Genomic DNA, 22,690 nt, shown 5'->3' with positions numbered 1-22,690 from the left:
ATCCACTAAAATAAATTTTAAGCCATGAAATGGACAAAATAGAGACGGCTTGAAATGAAGAAGATCTTGTTTTGTTTGGTGCCAAGTTGTTTCAAATCCTAAATTACTGTACTTCTTTGGTCCATTTAACATCCAACGATTTCTAAATTCTTCTTCGTGATCAAGCTCTATCAAAGCTCTCAATCAAATGTTAAATCTTCTCTAGATTGTGAAATTTTAAGGGGGTTTCCCCACTGTTCTAGAATAACTACTCAATTCCTTGAATTGCCATCAGATCAAGAGGGCTTTTGCTTTATTGCCATAAAATCAGTAGAAATTAATAATTTTCTTTATTCCTTTGTAACCTTGTGTCATCTCACTCAACTTGAATATGATTAACAATTTCTCACCGGTATATAATCATTTGCAATAATCTACAAAATATGTGTGAAAATGAAAAGAGAATCAATTTTTATTTTATAATTATTTGTTCATTCTAGGCATGTTCTTTTTGTTTGTTTGTTTTTCAAATACAAATTCCTTAAACCAGTTCGGCACTAAACATGGCCGGTGATAGATTTTTGTTTCAATAATGGATGGTCCAACCAGAGTTTGCTAAGAAAATATAACATAAAAAACCAGGTTCCTGATAAATCAATTTTCAATATATCAACTTACTTTCTTGTTTGTGATATAACCTCCTTGAAGCAAATTATAATCTATAAATTCCATTCTGTTTTCAAAGTTCAACTGCTCTGTTTCTTCTTGTGTTTCTCGTAGCCATTCTCTGCCCATATCTCTCAAATATATCTGCCAAATCAAACAACCCTGCCTCTCTCAATTTCTTTGCCACCTCCAAAAGCATAACATGACCTTCCTCATTTGAATAATAATGTGAAAACTTATTGTAATCAAATCCAGGCACCTCAAGTCCTCTCTACATACTTGGTGGCTTCTAAATAGTTTCAAAATTCACGAGTGAGTCAGTTCCTTTCCTCACTCTCTTCCTTAAATGCCATTGTAGACTCACACCTCCTTGAAATGTAAAGTTAGTGTATTTTAAATGACGTGGCATATTTTAGGCCATAGATTGATTTTTATTAAATCTCAGCCATGGATCCAAAGCCCTTTTTATCATCTCCCTAAACACTTTTGTTGCTTTACTTCCCCTTCTCAACTTCAAAAGCCCCTTCATCAACCAATGGTACGCACTTATATCCAGTTTCTCAATCCCTTCCACAACCCTATATGCCTCTCCAACTCTCCTCTCCAAAATCCCGTAAACTTGCAACACAAATGTCAGATTATCGGCCTGAATCAACTCTCTGGCGCATTTCTTCAAACACCATGTATGCTTGCACAATCTTACCCCTATGCACATCCACTCAACCGCAAGCCTATAAGTTGAAACACCCATATCATCTAATCCTCATCATCTGAAATAACTTCAGTGCCTCATCAAAGGGTTTCCATCCTGCGTCAATATCTTGCTGGAACCCTTCATCCACCATCAAATTCCAAACCTTTGAAGCCTCAACTAAATCACCCACATCACAAAAATTCTTTGCCAAACACTTATAAGTAACCCCATTTGGTTTTATCCATTCGTTCAACTTGTAAAACACAAACTTAGCCTCCTCAACAAGCCTATTACCCACACAATGTCTCAACCACATTATTCAAAGTCTCCAAGCTATACTCATACCCAAATGAATTCATAGAGTGGAAAAACTCCACGCACCTTTTCAACTCCCTCGCCACTGCCAAAGTCTAAAGCCCAATCCTAAAGATCTTATCATTGACGAGACGCCGCCGTCCCATCTCGTGAAGAAGTTCCCAAAAAAAACTCAATATTTCTTGACTTACCAATCACATTGAGCAGCTTGTTGATGGAGACGGAGGTTTGAATGAAACGTGAACGTGGTGGGTTGGTTTCTGTGTACGTACTGAAAGAACTCGTTGGTGCAGACTTGGAGGAAGAACTCGTTGGGTGTGAGTGGAAAGAGTGGAGCTTGGAGTGGAGTTTTAGGTCTGGGGAGTGCTGTTTCTGGTAGGGAATTGTGCAGACTTGGAGGAGGTGATCTGGGTGACTGGGTCGAGTGTTGAAATGGTGGCAATGGGGTAGGAGAGTTGTGGTGGGTGAGTTGGGTTGGTGCTTAATGGACAAAGATGGTGGTGGTGAGAATCTGATGGAGGAGGTTTATGATGGGTTTAGTGGGTTCTATTTATTTCACTATCACTCAGTGAGAGGGGTTCGAGCAATAGCTTCGGCAGATATTACAAATTGCCGTACATGTGAGTTCGACATTGAACTCACACTAAACACCCTTTTTTTTCTTTTAGCAGAGAGAGAGAGAGGGGGAAAAGAATTCTGCAGGAATTTTTTTTTTTTTTGGTGTATGATCAATGATGGCTGGGTTGGTACTTATAAGAGGTGGGCAGGGTGATTGGGAAGCTCACATCAATGTGGGCTGAGGAGTAAACAAAAGAAGCCTAGGTCAGTTTGGGCTTGGTTCATTTGTTGAGCAAGCTATCCTTTTTGGATTTTGGGCACCCACTTATGCTGGAAGAGGACTGTTTTTAAGTCTTTAGTCTTTACCCCAAGGATTAGGGGTGTGTGACTTGGGACCTTTGATTAGTCCATGACAAGAGAAACAAACCATCACCGCCATTGGGTTAGAGGCTTGGGATGACATCTCCTAATCAAAATGTGGCGACATCGGATTTGGGAGGGGGGACTCTTCGGTTAAAGGTCTGTTGGAAGAAGTTCAAGCTCCAAGATTGGGGGTGTTTGGGAGACTAGTTTGAGTTATGTTGTTTGGGTATTTTTGATATATGTGTGAGTAAAAAAGTGTGTGAAAAAGTGTGTAATGTTGTTTAAAATGTGTAGTTTTGTGTTTGAACTTGCTTGGCAAACAGGCCCTTAAACCCTTTGCCATAGCTCTCAATTTTAAAAAGAAGGGTTATTATATGATATTTAAACTAAGGAAGTTTCAATCATTATGCCATTTAGGCAATGGTCTAAGGCTCCAAATAAAAGAAGGCCTCCTAAAATAAAAGATATTATATTAATAGAAAAGTAAGATCTCTCACTTAGAAAGAAAAAGAAATAAACATCTTCTGTTAGTTGATAAAATGTATTGTTTATCATTTTATTAACATGTTTCACTATATTTAGGGTAGTTTAACAGTGTAAAATATTTAAATCGTCCAAAGTTTTCACTCTTCCTTTCTATCTCTATCAAAATTAGAATTAGAATTAATAATTTTCGAGATAAATTCATTATTAAAATCCATTGTTCAATTATTGAAGTCCAATATTGCTAAGAGAGACAAAGATTTTCTAAAATATGATATTTAGTTTGATACTGATTGTTTTGATATTTTTATAATTAAAAGTTTTAAAATATGTTTTATAAATATATGTGAAAATAGTCCAATTATTGTATTAAATTATATATAAAGTTGGATTTTTTTCTCTCTAATTCATATATCGCTTATAACAATATATTTTACATTTGCCTTCGACTCCAAAATGTATTAAGTCGGCCCTAGACTAGGTGCTATTTTTGCAGACCATAAATTTGAGTGAGATTTGAAAAAAAAATATGTTTAAAGTTGAATTGAGGTATTCCATAAAAACATCATTGTTTAACAATTACAAGTTTTAAAACTTTTTATTCTTTATTTAAATTACTCTAAAAATTTTAAATAAAAGCATGACCATATTTTGTATGAAAGGCATTTAACATGCTAATAACGTGGTTGTTGATGATTTTGACGTGATCATGGTGGTATTAGTACAAATATACCAATTCAATCGAGACTAAAGTTGTTAAAAAAAAAAAAAAATCAAATTGATGACTTTAAGCAAAGACATGTTCAATAAGTACCACCATTGAGATATTGGAAAAATCTAATAATTCTTCACACTTTAAATTGTTGCCTTATGCCACAACATGGGTTGAGAAACCCTTACTTTAAACCTCCTAAATTCAAAGCCGTTACATTGTTTTGGTTGGCTTGTGTCATCCTAAACCTTTAGAGTAATGAATTTCAATTTATTTTTTGCACCCATAGTCATGTTTGTTTGAAATTCGAAGAAGCGTTGATTAAGTTACAAAATTCTCATAGCTTAAGAGTTTATCTATGCCACAATGGAGGGTGGCTAAAATCAAGGAAGCGTTGCATATCGTATTTTATAACTTAACATCTAAGGGCCTGTTTGGTTTAGCCCATCACTCTAACTCAGTTATCATCACTTTATTCTTATAACTCAAATGTCTAAACTCATATCTCATATCTCATATCTCTTCTCTATTTTTGCCTTAACTCACTTTGAAGTTTGTTTGTGTACAAATATTTCATCACAAAAACTCAATCCTAACTCTAACATGTGGAGCTCACAATTCACATGGGTCAAACTTTTTTCAATTGTTACCTGCGGGACTCTATAGGAAGAAGATGAAACCCACACCTAGCTCCATCAGCCAAAACAACAAACCTAAACCCAGCTCCATCTCCACTAACAACAGCAAACCCAATAGAATCCATCATCACCACCAACAGCCAAACAAAATCCAACCATCAGCCATAACCACACCAACAACCATACAAACCCACCTCCATCATAGCCCAAGCCTTACACCACAACCATAACTAGAACCTAAAATCCAAACCTACCAACACAGATCAACGATCCAAAATTGCGACTCACACCCGCCAACACCAAAAACCCAAACCCACAAACATAGCAAATCCAAACTCAAGAATCCTTAGATTGAAGATCCAACATCATGAAGTTACGAAATTGAGGAGAGGGAGATGAATTGAAAGTGAGGAGTGGGAAGAGAGAAAAATTTTGATCATGGTGGTTCAATTTAGAGAGAGAAGTCGAAGGTGAGAAAGTAAGAAATCACCACTAGTTCAAGTGGTGGCGATGGCAAATTTTAGGATTTTTGGCCCATTTGGGTTGAGCTTTAACCGAGAGACTTGTGGTGGTGGCTTGTGGTAGTGGCGATTGGTGGTTTGTGTATGAGCAGTGGAGGTTTGGTGGAGAGCTATGTAGAAGAAAAAAAAATGAAGAAGCAGAGAAGAGAGAGCACTGGTTGGAATTGATTTGAGGCCAACTGAACCCATTGTGATTAGACAAGTCAATATATGGGTTCCACTCATTTGCTTAGTTTTACCAAAATGCACTGAAACTCAATTCTTATAACTTGAAAACATCAAAAAGTTGTTTTCAATTTTCATAACTCAAACTCAATTTTTTGAGAATTAAGTTATGGAAATTGAGTTAAGAAACTAATCTAAACAAAGCAAGTTTGTGTGGGGCCCACAAAATTTAGAAAATGAGTGATGGAAACTGTGTATTGCATGATGAAAAGACTTGAACCAAACACTGACTAAGCTATTTAGGCTAGTTCTACATGGATAGCATTTTTATATTTATTTATAATATAATCAACTGCATTAATGAGAAGATGATGGGAAAAATACCATGTGTAAAACATATGCATACAATTTTGGCATTTATAGAGAGGCAAACTAAATTGCAATATCTGTTTGTAATTTTACATATGTAATTATAGCTAGTTACTAGCTTCTAGATTTTTTTTTTTTTTAGAAAGTGCTAGCTTCTAGCTTGGCTTATAAATAAGCACTATCAATTCAATCATTGGTTGTCAAAAGGTGGTAATTGTCCTTCAAATTGTGATTCAGATTGATTTAATAAATAATTACTCATGCATATAAAATATGCATTATATCTTTACAACGTGAAAATCCATGAACATATTGTCAGATACAAGGGTGGCGCCACATTCAACTCAGGGTTCAAATGAACCTAGGGCTAGTTAACAAAACAAAATTTATATATAAATTTTTTTATATTTTTGTTTTGACCACTCTAAATTAAAAATTTGCTATTCAACACCAAGTTTTATCTTTGCATTTTAAAGAACAAGGAAAAAGTCCACAACAAAAATTCTTAATTGAGTAATGCTGTAGACAGGACAATAGTTTTTTTTTTTAATAAATTATGATTACCAATAAGATGTCAAAGGCGAGTTGAATAGTTAAAGAATTTTTTTTTTAAACAATAAAGACAAAAACTAATTAATAATAAATTAAAGTATTCTGGTTGTTTTCGCTACAGTGGAACAAAGTTTTTTAGCAAATAAATATATAAAGAAAAAACTATATATGCAATCGAATAAAAGATTAGTGGATGAATGATTGCTTGGTTATATACATTGAAAGAAACGTAGTTGGTACTTAGTATTATTAATAATAAAACTATTATGCAATAATTTTAAAATATGAAACCTCATAGAAGTTAGTTGTAAAACTTCATATAATTGCATATTTTTTTGTTGTGATGCAAATATATTCAACTAATACAATTTTAATACAATTTTTTTTTAATGATCCCACTAAAAACAGTTCCTGGAGCCGCCACTCCAAACATATATGAGATTCCTTCTCCGAATAAAGAGTCCCTAACACCACACTTTGAAATCTTATCTAGGTACAGACTCCATGCTCCATGGAATCATGTCATCTGCGAAGGCAGGGTTTTCTTCCTTTTAAGCTTCTTTCTGTCACAATAGGTTTTAAGTGCAAACCACTAAATTAAAGTAGGCTGATTCTATAGGGTGGTAACGCAACTTGTGGCTAAACTATGACTCAGTGAGAATATATATATTCAAATGAAAAACATAGGAACCAAACCTTGAGTGAGAATATTTATCAAATGCAAGTTAACAACATAAGAATAAATTTCCAGGTTAATCGATCTTCTTAAAGCCATATTCATTAGAAAGAAAGGGAGAAAGAAAATCTAAACTAAATTCCTCATTGTTTACAATGTTCATTCGTGTCAGTGTTAAAAGAGAGACTTTTCTTTCCTATTTCTTAATTCTGTGTTAGACAAACTTGTTTCCTAACAAAGTATCTAACTTGCGCATATGCTTACCGAACCAAAGGATGATTTATTTATTTTTATTTTTATAGATATTTTTTTGAAATGCTCGAACTGTTTTGTCTTCTTGCGCAGACATGTCGAATTTGCTTCTTATACGATTCATATAGAATAATCGAATTATTCAAAGGTGCCAAATTTCCCAAAGAGATAAAATTATATAAGGAAAACATAAACAGTGAACATTCTTGGTTGCGGACATTATTTTCTCCATGTTCTTAGCTACTACGTGGAGCTAGCCTTAATTAACGCTGGCAATAATAGTAGTACGTACAGCTTGCATGATATTTCAATGCTGTTATTTAATCCACATGTTGCCAGAGTAATTGCCTTGCTCCTTTTTCTTCTTCTTCTCCTTCTTTATTTTATTTTTTTGGGTTCCATGAAGTCGAATAAATATCATTCTGAACTTTACAGTATGTTTATTTCTTGTCACTAGTAGTTAAAAAGTAGATTAGTTTGACCAAAAGGCAAGAATGCCACTGACCACTTCTTTATTTATTTATTTTTTTCTAAAATATATAGGAAATGTTAATATTTAAAAATACTTATTAGTGAACTATTTTAGAAAATTTTTTATGAAATAAATAAATAATGTTTTGATAATTTTTTCTATTTTTTGTAAAAGTATTGTTAACTAACTTTCTTAAAATGAATTGTTAACCATTGTCTTAAAAACACCTATTACCAAGTTTGGGACCAAAAAATGTATACACTTTCAATGATTTCGGCGTGCATTCAAGGAAATCTGTTTTCAAAAGTTCGTTGAGAGGTGTATTCTGAAAGATGTCACAGTCTCAACTCTCAAGGGTAGACTATTAAACTCACCACCCGCCTAGGACTCTATACAAGCCAGGTTTTGTAACTTGTGAATGCTGGAGCTCACCTTAATGCCATAAGTAAAATGTTCAGGCTTACTTCAAGCTCAAAACAAGACTAGGAATAATGCTCAAACTCGAGTTTGTAAAAAAAAGTCTAAAAGTTTGAGTGTCATAACTACCAATTGATTAAAGGCTCAGTAAGATATATGTTTATTTATCAAGCCTATAAACAAGCTTAGGCTTAGTTGTTTGTGAAGGAAATTTTTTTTTTTTTTTTGCTTGGACTTGACTCATTTATTAAAAAAGCTTAAAACTAAAATTAAAACTTAATTTATTTATAAAAAAACAAATATGAATGAGTTTTCTATCTATCAAAGCTTAAACTATTTATGTACAGCTATGAATTGGTTCATTTATACCCCTTTAACCAGGTGCCCGAACAGGTTGCTCTTTTTTTTTTCTTTTTGTTTTTTTTTAAGCAAAGGAAATTCTGCATATTCTTGCACTTCCACCAATTATTGTTTATTTCCATTTTCTTTAGACATTCCACGTGCTCCCTGTACAAAAAGAAATGGGATGTTTGATTATTTCTCTGCTTAATGAATATTTATAATGCACAGTCAGGACATCACCGTTGACTTAAAGCATGTACTTTGAATCAAGCCAATAACATTTAGAATTTAGAGAAATAATAATCATTAAAAAAAAATCCCAAGAATCCAAATATATATTGATGATTTCATTTTGTTTTGCATGGAAATCGGAGACGAATTAGTGATTGTTAAGAATGGCAACTTGTGCTTTATTTAGGACCCCTTGCACTTGTCCTTATCGATTAGGAGAAATTTTGTGCTAACATATGTATATAATTATTATTAATTTGTGTATATATTAGTAAGATACATGATGATTTTAGAGTAACGGGTACTTTTATGCCAATACACAACTTTACATGATTATAAAATTATAATGATTGATTTATTATGAAAAGAAAAAAAAAGAAGAAGATTATAATGATTGGTAAACTATTGCAGTGGGAGCGAAAACCGAGTTAGATGTGGTCAGGATGAATATGGTCAGAACTCATTAGAGGGCCTAGCACGTGCAATTTCAACCTTGCCGCATGCCAACTTTGATTTGTTTCCTTTTTTTTTTTTTTTTTTTTTTTTTTTTGGGGGGGGGTGGGGGTGGGGTTTCTTGGGGGTTATTTTATTTCGAATAAAATCCTAGAAATTAAAATTGCTTCAATCAAAATTTTAAAATTTCGAAAATTGTCACAACAATTCATTCCTTTAGGTATCATTACTAAATAATAGGAACCAAAATCCAACTATACTGTAATTAGAGTTCATTTGCATAAGAAAATCCTTTCATGTGAGTTGTATGTGATATTCTGGCACTAAAAAAACTAAGGTCCTGTTTGATATATGTGTTTAAATACATGTTTTTAGTTTTTAAACAATATTACACGTATTTTCATACACTTTTTCATTTACACGTATTTCAAAAAAATTGAAACCTGTTGTTTAAACACACATACCAAACGAGCCCTAAATAACTTAAAATTTTTAATAGAAAACACTGCATAATGAAAATGTAATTATTTTGTAAGTCATCTTTTTCTTGGGTTGTAAAGCACCAGTTCGACTTCATGGGCATATGTACACATCCTGTAGTTTCAAATGCAGTTGACTTAAAAATTTTCTTTTACTTTTGGTTTGTAGTGAATTCATTGACGGAGTGGATTAGAATGAATTAGAAATATATTAATTTTAAATGAAAATTCTTAAAATTTAAAATTTAATTTAAAACCACCACAAAATTTTTAGGGAAATGACTTAATTTTCATTATTTTCTTTTTGGCTTGATGCATTATCGAAAGGTCTTTAAGCATTTAATAAATCTCTCGACATTGATCCCTCATTTGACACATCAAGTAATTATAAGGACAATGACAATTTTTTTTATGGCCATTTTGATTGGGGGAGTAGGATAGAGTTGTCCAAAAATTAACATTCATCCCCCTCCATCCAAATTAGCCATTAAAAATTGAGTGAGAATCTAAATTTGGTAAAAAATTTAGGCTTTTGAACCCAAAAAATCAACCAAGCTAATCCCATGAGATGGTTATAGCCATGAATCCTGTCAAAAAGCCCTATAAATTTTAGAAATAATTACAAAATAAACGATAGAGTTTGACTTTAGTCTCAATTGTATCGATGTCGAGTTACTTCTAGCTTCCCCCTCCTCACTCCCCTCCTCCCAAGAGAATAATGAACACATAAAGCAAACTATACTTTTTTCTCCAAAAAAAGAAAAGAAGAAGCAAACTATACTTAAGGCTTATTTAGACACAGAAGATTGCTAAGTTAGATCCTTTAGTTCAGTTGATGCCTCTAGATGCAAAATATCCCAAATTATGGTGGCACATTCATTACATTGAACTTATTTATTATATTATTTACATATGAATTGGCCGTTTTGTTTTGTTAGTTCGAACCCCTCGCCTCCCTTGAACTTGTGCATGTGGAAATACTGGCTCGTCTACAAGAGCAGGTGGTAGTTTTCACCATAAACTCACCTTTTTTATTTTTATTTTTTATTTTTTTATTTTTTAATTTTTAAAATTTTTTTAAGTTAACATTAATAATTTGAAATTATAAATTTTGAATTTTATTTTGAATTTTGTAAGTGAGATAGGGAGAAAAACATTTTTTTCAAAAAAAAAAAAAAGAAAAAGAAAAAGAAAAAGAAAAACTAAATATGTATGAAATATATTTTATTTTAGGTTGTAATATAAATATTATAGCATTATACCTTTTTTTAGAAGAAAAACGCATCACATGATTTTATTTAAAAGCCATTAAATCGGCAACATGATAGTTATAGAGGTCTAGTGGAACTGGCTCCATCCAAACAAAAATAGGAAAAGAAAACCTAAGAACAAAATTATGGGGCATTTTTTTTTTTTAACTGGGGTCCTAGGCAATTGCTTGAATTGCTTAGGGGTTAAGCTGGTAATGATTCTAGATGCTTCTGTTAGAGACTCCGAGAGATGGCAATTGAGCTACCAAGCTTTTGAAAGTTTTAAACTTTAGACTTGACGCAATTAAAAATTTTAAATTTAATTTGAAACTGAGGCCATGCTAGGCTTTATTGTTTAATTACAAATTTTTTTTGGGAGAATAAATGAGGGTATCTAAATCTCTTTGAGTATGCAGTATCTCCAATGTCTACACGTACTGGTGTATTACAAAACAAATCCCATTGGGTGGCCCCAGGATGTAGAGAAGAGGTTTCAAACCCAATATCTCAGGGATATAATGAGGTCTTAGGAACCATTTAGCCAACCTCTTGAATTAATTTACCCTAAATTTTAAAGTGTGGTCCACTGTGCCTTTGTTGGTCGTTTACTGCTTTTAAGTTCCAATTCATTGAACTGATTTGTACACAGAATATATCTGTATTCTCATTTCTCAATGCATTGTTTGGGGCTAAGAGGATCTTGGAAGCAAATCTTCAAATTGGGACCGTATGCTTTGTGGTTGTCTTTCATAATCTCTAAGGAAATTAATTGAACTTAATTTGCAAAGTAAATTATTGCTTAAAAAATCATGGCTAGCAGTCAGTCATAGAGGGTCAACGAAGCATGTGCACCATCCATGGATGCCTTGACTCAATCATGAATGTGGTTGACAGGAGACAACACAGTTCAATTACAATCATTTCGCTTCAAGAATCCATAATTTGGTAGACAATATGATCTAGACTCTGACACAAGGATATCTTAATTGCACGAGCATGAAATTAATATGTTTTCTTAGGGTAATTCTATTTAGATATGGATCTTTTTCTCATCGGCATTTCGACAATAAAATAGACTCGATCATCAATTATGTGACTGTGTAATTGGTATAGCAATAAGTAAATTTTCCCCCTTTATCTCTAGAATTTTTCACTATATTATATATAGAAATGTATATATTTGGATGTACCAATACATATGATTGTTATAGAATCCATTAGAGAGACGACATGTAATATAATGTACCCTTTGGAAATTCCTTTATTTAGTAAGATTATGGAGCTGTGAACTTATGTGGCATTTTTGTTTTTTTTTTTTTTTTTGCTTTTCTTTTTAAGAAACAAATGCGTGCACACACAAAGGGGAGGGGAGGAAAATGAATTTTAACACAACTTACTTATATGGCATGTGATGTGAGACAATGCTCGAAAAGCAATTTGTGAGACTTGAATTTGAAAGGAAACTTCCTAGAATAGAACAAAGCTTGAAACACTATTTCAATGACTGCGACCAAACAGTAATATAAACAACTACCTATGAAAATGAAATGACCTATTTGTAGATACATAATTATTCAGCAGTGAGCAGACTTACACGGAGGTAGAAAACGAGAGCTTATCATTATAAGAGCATCCACAATGGCTCATGCCATCCTATCTTATTTTACCATCTTAAAAAATCATTTTATTGATTATACAATACAATTTTACAATACACTCAGCATCTCAACTTTTATTTTACCATACTACACATAAAAATAATATAAAAATATTTCTCACTTCTCTCTCTGATGATCTATTTCTCTTCCTCTGTCAACCACCTACCACCACCACCATCTAGCTTCTCAGTCACACCACTCACCTCTGCTGAGCAAAATCCAGCCAAATCAAAATCCAAAATCAAAATCAAAATCCAAAATCCAAAATCAAACCCATTTGTTCTCACCAAACCCAAACCCATCTGTTCTCATTGGTAGCGATGGCGAGAGAGAGAGGGTTGCCCGTCGCCATCTCTATTCATCCCAAACCCATCATCATCACCATCATCTTCACTGAAACTCACTACCAAACAAACCCAGCAAACACCGAAACCCACCATCAAACCCATTGGAACAAATCCCCCAACCCATCGGAAAAAATCACAACCAACGGACCTAAATCCAACCACCCAAACACCAACCTAAACACCACCCAAACGCCACCCAAATTCGACCCAAATGCTAGAAACTCATGAACAAACCCATGCCGGAAACCCACGAACAAACTCACGACCTCCACCACAACATTTCTGATTGAGCCTGCACGCCGTTGCCTCCATGCCGTTGAAGAAGAGAGAGCAGAAAGAAAGAAAGAGAAAGATAATGAAAATTATGATCTACAGAGAGAGGAGAGAGAAGACCAAACCGATTAAAAAAATAATTTTTGTTTTTACCATTGAGCTACAGTGCGATTCTACATTTAGAGTCGCACTGAAGCACAATAGTTTTTTTTTTTTATTTTTTTTTTTTACAATACTTACATTTTACAACCTCTGATGGAGTGGGTATTTTGGGTCTGAATTGTAAAATAGGCCTACATTTGAGATTTGGCCTATTTGTTGTTGATGCTCCAAGAATCCAATTCCAAAACTAGTTTATTTACAGTTTTAATTTCTTAACATTTTAAGGAACCTCTTCAGTTGCCGATGTCTATAGAATATATATATATATATATATATGGGGGGGGTACTTGGGGGTTATTTTATTTCGAATAAAATCCTAGAAATTAAAATTGCTTCAATCAAAATTTTAAAATTTGGAAAATTGTCACAACAATTCATTCCTTTAGGGATCATTATTAAATAATAGGAACCAAAATCCAACTATACTATAATTAGAGATCATTTGCATAAGAAAATCCTTTCATGTGAGTTGTATGTGATATTCTGGCGCTAAAAAAACTAAGGTCCTGTTTGATATATGTGTTTAAATACATGTTTTTAGTTTTTAAACAATATTACATGTATTTTCATACACTTTTTCATTTACACGTATTTCAAAAAAATTAAAAAGCGTTGTTTAAACACACATACCAAACGAGCCCTAAACAACTTAAAAATTTTAATAGTAAACACCGCTTAATAAAAATGTAATTATTTTGTAAGTCATATCTTTTTCTTGGGTTGTAAAGCACTAGTTGCACATCAAGTGGGCCCTAAATAACTTAAAAATTTTAATAGAAAACACCGCATAATGAAAATGTAATTATTTTGTAAGTCATCTTTTTCTTGGGTTGTAAAGCACCAGCTCGACTTCATGTGCATATGTACACATCCTTTAGTTTCAAATGCAGTTGACTTAAAAATTTTCTTTTACTTTTGGTTTGTAGTGAATTCATTGACGGAGTGGATTAGAATGAATTAGAAATATATTAATTTTAAATGAAAATTCTTAAAATTTAAAATTTAATTTAAAACCACCACAAAATTTTTAGGGAAATGACTTAATTTTCATTATTTTCATTTTGGCTTGATGCATTATCGAAAGGTCTTTAAGCATTTAATAAATCTCTCGACATTGATCCCTCATTTGACACATCAAGTAATTATAAGGACAATGACAATTTTTTTATGGCCATTTTGATTGGGGGGAGTAGGGTAGAGTTGTCCAAATTAGCCATTCTTCCCCCTCCATCCAAATTAGCCATTAAAAATTGAGTGAGAATCTAAATTTGGTAAAAATTTAGGTTTTTGAACACAAAAAATCAACCAAGCTAATCCCATGAGATGGTTATAGCCATGAATCTTGTCAAAAAGCCCTATAAATTTTAGAAATAATTACAAAATAAACAATAGAGTTTGACTTTAGTCTCAATTGTATCGATGTCGAGTTACTTTTAGCTTCCCCCTCCTCACTCCCCTCCTCCCAAGAGAATAATGAACACATAAAGCAAACTATACTTTTTTCTCCGAAAAAAGAAAAGAAGAAGCAAACTATACTTAAGGCTTATTTAGACACTAAAAGATTGCTAAGTTAGATCCTTTAGTTCAGTTGATGCCTCTAGATGCAAAATATCCCAAATTATGGTGGCACATTCATTACATTGAACTTATTTATTATATTATTTACATATGAATTGGCCGTTTTGTTTTGTTAGTTCGAACCCCTCGCCTCCCTTGAACTTGTGCATGTGGAAATACCGGCCCGTCTACAAGAGCAGGTGGTAGTTTTCACCATAAACTCACCTTTTTTTTTTTTTTTTTTTTTTAAATTTTTTTTTAAATTTTTTTAAGTTAACATTAATAATTTGAAATTATAAATTTTGAATTTTATTTTTAAATTTTGATAATTTGATAGTTACAATGAGGGTAGGGAAATTTGAATCCTGGCTAGGTTGGCCACCTCAACAATATTTTGCGTGAAATATTCTTGTGTATTTATATTTTAATTATTGAGTATTTTTCATGGAAATATGGAAGGATTTTTTTTTTTTGGGGGTAAATGATGAAATGAATTTTGTAAGTGAGATAGGGAGAAAAACATTTTTCTCAAAAAAAAGAAAAAGAAAAACTAAATATGTATGAAATATATTTTATTTTAGGTTGTAATATAAATATTATAGCATTATACCTTTTTTTAGAAGAAAACGCATCACATGATTTTATTTAAAAGCCATTAAATCGGCAACATGATAGTCATAGAGGTCTAGTGGAACTGGCTCCATCCAAACAAAAATAGGAAAAGAAAACCTAAGAGCAAAATTATGGGGCATTTTTTTTTTTTTTTTTTTTTTTAAACTGGGGTCCTAGGCAATTGCTTGAATTGCTTAGGGGTTAAGCTGGTAATGATTCTAGATGCTTCTGTTAGAGACTCCGAGAGGTGGCAATTGAGCTACCAAGCTTTTGAAAGTTTTAAACTTTAGACTTGATGCAATTAAAAATTTTAAATTTAATTTGAAACTGAGGCCATGCTAGGGTTTATTGTTTAATTACAAATTACCCCTAAACTTTTTTTTTTTTCTTTTTGGGGAACAAATGAGGGCATCTAAATCTCTTCGAGTATGCAGTATCTTCGCTGTTCTACACGTATTGGTGTATTACAAAACAAATCCCATTGGGTGGCCCCAAGATGCAGAGAAGAGGTTTCAAACCCAATATCTCAGGGATATAATGAGGTCTTAGGAACCATTTAGCCAACCTCTTGAATTAAATTTCCCCTAAATTTTAAAGTGTGGTCCACTGTGCCTTTGTTGGTCATTTACTGCTTTTAAGTTCCAATTCATTGAACTGATTTGTACACAGAATATATCTGTATTGTCAATGCATTGTTTGGGGCTAAGAGGATCTTGGAAGCAAATCTTCAAATTGGGACCGTATGCTTTGTGGCTGTCTTTCATAATCTCTAAGGAAATTAATTGAACTTAATTTGCAAAGTAAATTATTGCTTAAAAAATCATGGCTAGCAGTCAGTCATAGAGGGTCAACGAAGCATGTGCACCATCCATGGATGCCTTGAGTCAATCATGAATGTGGTTGACAGGAGACAACACAGTTCAATTGCAATCATTTCGCTTCAAGAATCCATAATTTGGAAGACAATATGATCTAGACTCTGACACAAGGATATCTTAATTGCTCGAGCATGAAATTAATATGTTTTCTTAGGGTAATTCTATTTAGATATGGATCTTTTTCTCATCGGCATTTCGACAATAAAATAGACTCGATCATCAATTATGTGACTGTGTAATTGGTATAGCAATAAGTACATTTTCCCCCTTTATCTCTAGAATTTTTCACTATATTATATATAGAAATGTATATATTTGGATGTACCAATACATATGATTGTTATAGAATCCATTAGAGAGACGACATGTAATATAATGTACCCTTTGGAAATTCCTTTATTTAGTAAGATTATGGAGCTTTGAACTTATGTGGCATGTTTATTTATTTATTTTTTTTTGCTTTTCTTTTTAAGAAACAAATGCGTGCACACACAAAGGGGAGGGGAGGAAAATGAATTTTAACACAACTTACTTATATGGCATGTGATGTGAGACAATGCTCGAAAAGCAATTTGTGAGACTTGAAATTGAAAGGAAACTTCCTGGAATAGAACAAAGCTTGAAACACTATTTCAATGACTGCGACCAAACAGTAATATAAACAACTACCTATGAAAATGAAATGACCTATTTGTAGATACATAATTATTCAGCAGTGAGCAGACTTACACAGAGGTAGAGAACGAGAGCTTATCATTATAAGAGCATCCACAATGGCTCATGCCATCCTATCCTATTTTACCATCTTAAAAAATCATTTTATCGATTATACAATACAATTTTACAATACACTCAGCATCTCAACTTTTATTTTACCATACTACACATAAAAATAATATAAAAATATTTCTCACTTCTCTCTCTGATCTCTATTTCTCTTCCTCTGTCAACCACCTACCACCACCACCATCCAGCTTCTCAGTCACCCCACCCACCTCTGTTGAGCAAAATCCATAGCAAAATCCAGCCAAATTAAAATCCAAAATCAAAATCAAAATCCAAAATCCAAAATCAAACCCATTTGTTCTCACCAAACCCAAACCCATCCGTTCTCATTGGTAGCAATGGCGAGAGAGAGAGGGTTGCCCGTTGCCATCTCTATTCATCCCAAACCCATCATCATCATCATCATCATCTTCACTGAAACTCACTACCAAACAAACCCAGCAAACACCGAAACCCACCATCAAACCCATTGGAACAAATCCCCCAACCCATCGGAAAAAATCACAACCAACGGACTTAAATCCAACCACCCAAACACCAACCTAAACACCACCCAAACGCCACCCAAATTCGACCCAAATGCCAGAAACTCATGAACAAACCCATGCCGGAAACCCATGAACAAACTCACGACTTCCACCACAGCATTTCTGATCGAGCCTCCACGCCGTTGCCTCTATGCCATTGAAGAAGAGAGAGCGGAAAGAAAGAGAGAGAAAGATAATGAAAATTATGATCTACAGAGAGAGGAGAGAGAAGACCAAACCGATTAAAAAAATAATTTTTGTTTTTACCATTGAGCTACAGTGCGATTCTACATTTAGAAGTACTGAAGCACAATAGTTTTTTTTTTTTTTTTTTTTTACAATACTTACATTTTACAACCTCTAATGGAGTGGGCATTTTGGGTCTGAATTGTAAAATAGGCCTACATTTGAGATTTGGCCTATCTGTTGTTGATGCTCCAAGAATCCAATTCCAAAACTAGTTTATTTACAGTTTTAATTTCTTAACATTTTAAGGAACCTCTTCAGTTGCCGATGTCTATAGAATATTTTTCATTTTTTTGTTTTATTTTTTAATCTTCTTCTTTTTAAGATATGATAGTTTATTTATAGTTTTTCGGATGTTTTAAGTAGTGTTGAAATGTATTCAACTCAAGCTTTCTTTGGAAAAAAAAAAAACTTGTTTATATTTACTTAGTAAATTAGTTAAGTTTAAACTTAAGTTTAGATTTGATTATTAAACAAGCTGAACATATATAGAAAGAATGATGTATTTGCAAACAAGCTAACAAGTATATAAGATTTGATTTAAAAATGTTTATAATAATATATCTTTATATGTATGCATATATAAAAATATGCTCATAGAAACTTGAGATTGAATTATGTATATTTGTTGATATACATATTCATAATATATCAAATTAATATTTGTAATTTACTAATAATATTATATAGTCAATTTTATTGTAAAAATTACATATAATTTTTGATAATACAAGGTTGGTGAATTTAATTTTTATAAGTTCATAAATGAAAATCATATGATTTAAATAACTCTTATTTATTAATTTGTTTATATAGATGCAATAAAATTTCAACCTATGACATCTACTTTATAATGATTACTTTATATCATCAAACTCAATACACTAATTGGTTTTTGGCACAAGCTAGTCCATTTGGGAAAAACTTATTTAGCTGAAACTGAAAACTTTTTATTGAAAGTGTAAAATCTAGCTGAATATTACAATGGGGCCCATCGAGAGTACAAAAAATAAGCTAGAAACTCAAATAAGCTATACTATTCATCACATCCCAAACAAACTAGTTTGAACTCTAAGTTTCTTATTTGACAACAAGAGACTTTACCAATTAAATTAACAGGAACATCTTTTATCTAAATAATTTAAAAAATATAATTTCAACTATAATTTAATTATTAATTATTGATGGAGATTTAGGATGCAGTAATTTTTTTTAGTTGCATAGTGTAATTATGTATGAGAAAAAAAAGAAAGTTAATTAAATAACTTGTCGAGTTTGTTTAATACAACTTGTTTACTGGCACAGTTTTAAGGAGTTAACTCTCCAGTTTCTATTCTATAATAATAACTTTTTACTATCATGTCAAGGAAAAAAAAAAATATTATACAAGATAAAAATTCTATTATAATCTAATCTAAATATATATGTGTCTGAAGATTTTTCTTAGAAACTTGAATCCCGGTCTTTGCTTCCTACACTCCATAGGATATGATTCCAAATCCCATATCTCATTTCTTCATTCAATGATAGGAAAGTTTCCATAAAATATACTAATTGGTCTTTTTTGTTTAACCACCCTTTCCTCTATAGGCTGAGTTGCAAATAAATTAATAAGCTTCCTCAATTGATAATAGTTCATAAAATATGCATAACATAAACTTGAAAATGAACCGGTTATTATTATTATCTTTAGATGAATGTGATTGAAAATTTTATTAAAGCACAGGACAAATACAAAGCTACAAAAACAGCAACACCATAGAAATTAACAATTATCAGCACAGAAGCATCTCAAACAGTCAAAATTCAAACAATAGCAAAATTCAAAGAGTCAATATAACACACTACCAGCACTGAAAATATCCCAACAAGTAAAGCTAACATGTAATAAGACAGATAAGAAAAAATTAAAAGACAATCTATTACAACCAGAACTTTGAGCCCCATAAGTTTTTTTAACACACTTTAACCAGTTATTTTTCAACTAGTTTCACCTTCACTTTCACTTTCACACACACACAAACACAAACACACACATATGATTATAATTTTACACATGGTGTTTGTCCACAAGTAGAAACTAGAAAGGCCATCTTCTGACGATTACTTTCATGTAGCATTGTAATTCACCAATATTCCTAAACTATCTGTCATGATTTGTCTGTGATATAATATGCGAGGCTCCACCATTTTTTGTCACTGTCCAAGGACTCCTCAATGATTTGATGAGCTAACAATCGGGGTTGCCCCACTATAGGGCCCCTCAATCTCAATATGATGATGGAAAAGTGGCTATGTACACCAAAAATAACTAAAAATTAAAGAATGCAGGGGCCCATGCACATGAACAATGTGTACAATTACAAACATACGTACCAACAAAGAACAGAAACATCTCTAAACAATGACATGTAATTGTAGGGTATAGAGTTTCTATGTCCAGAAGAGAACTATTCTAGGAGTCAACTTGATAGGTAGATCCTATCCGTCCGATTAAACTATGGTTGCAGCAATGCAAGCAATGGATGTCCTATGACTAACACAAAGATTGAAAATTATAAGTTTTGACAGACCACAATATTTCAAAGGGTCCTATGTTCATGATATTTGCGCTAATTATTGTTTCGCATGCTCAGTTATACACTATTGTACATACTCTTAACTAAAATCATGTTTTGAAATATGATTTTAATTATAATTGTGAAATTGTATTTTATAAACATGATTTGATTCCATAATTATAATTGAAATTGTGTTTTTAAAATAAGATTTCAATTGATATACACAGTTTGTAACTATCAACACAATATGTTATAAAAAGTTTAGTTACCTTAATTTTAAAGAGTATTTTTTTTTAATTAACTTTTGCTATTTAATGTAGGTGAGACCCATTTGAAATTTTCTTAATGAGTGCAGAAAAACACTCGTTAACAAAAGCCTATTCCAAATTTTGATGGTGTTGACTTGGCAAATGGCTTGTCAATCTTGAGGTATCAAAGATTCTTTAACATCCTTACTGACCAATTGTGTGTATAAATTTATGTCAATTATTATTATATAATGAGTTATATACTGTCGTATGTACACATTGTTTGAAATCGAGTTTTGAAAACACGTTTTTAGTTGTATCGCATGCACACCACGTATAACTATAACTACTTAAAAAAAAAAATGAGTTTCTATGTCCAGAAGAGAACTATTCTAGGAGTCAACTTGATAGGTAGATCCTATCCGTCCGATTAAACTATGGTTGCAGCAATGCCAGCAATGGATGTCCTATGACTAACACAAAGATTGAAAATTATAAGTTTTGACAGACCACAATATTTCAAAGGGTCCTATGTTCATGATATTTGTGCTAATTATTGTTTCCATGCTCAGTTATATACTATTGTACATACTGTTAACTAAAATCATGTTTTGAAATATGATTTTAATTATAATTGTGAAATTGTGTTTTATAAACATGATTTGATTCCATAATTATAATTGAAATTGTGTTTTTAAAATAAGATTTCAATTGATATACACAGTTTGTAACTATCAACACAATATGTTATAAAAAGTTTAGTTACCTTAATTTTAAAGAGTATTTTTTTTTTTAATTAACTTTTGCTATTCAAAGTAGGTGAGGCCCATTTGAAATTTTCTTGATGAGTGCAAAAAAACACTCGTTAACAAAAGCCTATTCCAAATTTTGATGGTGTTGACTTGGCAAATGGCTTGTCAATCTTGAGGTATCAAAGATTCTTTCACATCCTTACTGACCAATTGTGTGTGTATAAATTTATGTCTATTATTATTATATAATGAGTTATATACTGTCGTATGTACACATTGGTTGAAATCGAGTTTTAAAAACATGATTTTAGTTGTATCCATTTTATATTATAATCAGAAGACAGAATTTTAGTGACTTATCCAAAGTAGGGCTAGAATTGTGAAAAGAAGCACAATAAACAATTAGTAATCAACGTAAGCTATTACATCGTATGAACTTTTGTAAAATCAAGCCCCTCCAAAATATGGTAAAGTGGAAAATTTTGTGGAAATTTGAAGCACATTAAAGGTGGAGAAATAGTTGTTTAGACTTCTTGGATTTTTAGTATTAGTTGACATAAAAAGTCATATCAAAATCCTATCAAAACAAAAAAAAAAAAAAAAATGTCATCAAAATGATGTATTAGTTTTAGTGATATAAAATGTCATATCAAACTAATGGAGCTGTCAAACATTAAAAAAACAATAGGGTTCATGGTAATAATTTTTGATACCTCATATGACACTGATTGAGTTGTATAAGTGCGATTTAGACGTAATACGGGTATCACATCGGATGCAAAATACCATTTGGCAAAAGAGTCAACTTTTGTTATCAGTCATAAGATTCACAAAAGTTAAAAATAAAAGTACAAAAAAATAAAAATAAAACAGTTATATATATATATATATATATATGGTCTGGTTAATGCACACTTTTAGAAGACTCATTTGTTATAATTTTAGAAAAATTTTGACACTAGTTTTATGAGAAATATACAAAGTTGTTAAACAATTAATTATTATTATTTTTTCTTAAAAAACTTTTAAAAATGAGCAAGACTTAAGTATAGTACTTAGGTACTGTTTTTTAGGTTCTGTTCTTAAAATTCTACCATGTGATTTTTCTCATGCAATGAAAGTGTGTTTTTTTAGTTAAATAGCCATATGACAACATCTTAAAAAAAGAATCTAAGGAATAACACTTAATATACTATATATAAGCTTTGCCCCTTAAAAATATTACTTAAATGAATACACTAAGCTTAGGGTTAGGGTATTTGTTAACTTTCTCCATGTCTAAAATGACACACAGGACTACAATAAATTTGTCCGTGTAAGCCAATAAATCATTAATATTTGTATTTTATTTTTTGAAAAACATGCATTACAACTTATAATTAGATATTTATTAATCCTTAATCGTTGAGTCACTTATTCAGTGTGTTGTCAATGTCCCCAACAAATGATATAAACACAACATTTACCATTAATTAAATTCACAATAACTTAGGGAT

At 32.0% G+C, this 22,690-nt stretch overlaps 1 pseudogene; it reads right to left on the bottom strand.

The window, feature by feature from the left end:
• Positions 1–474: 474 nt before the first annotated feature.
• On the bottom strand, positions 475–2,190 carry LOC111984760 (putative pentatricopeptide repeat-containing protein At1g26500; annotated as a pseudogene).
• Between the last annotated feature and the right edge of the window lie 20,500 nt (positions 2,191–22,690).

The sequence above is a fragment of the Quercus suber genome, unplaced genomic scaffold (genome assembly GCF_002906115.3).
Source record: "Quercus suber isolate HL8 unplaced genomic scaffold, Cork oak 2.0 scaffold_356, whole genome shotgun sequence".
Classification (NCBI taxonomy): domain Eukaryota; kingdom Viridiplantae; phylum Streptophyta; class Magnoliopsida; order Fagales; family Fagaceae; genus Quercus; species Quercus suber.
This window is presented reverse-complemented; position numbering and strand designations above follow the sequence as displayed.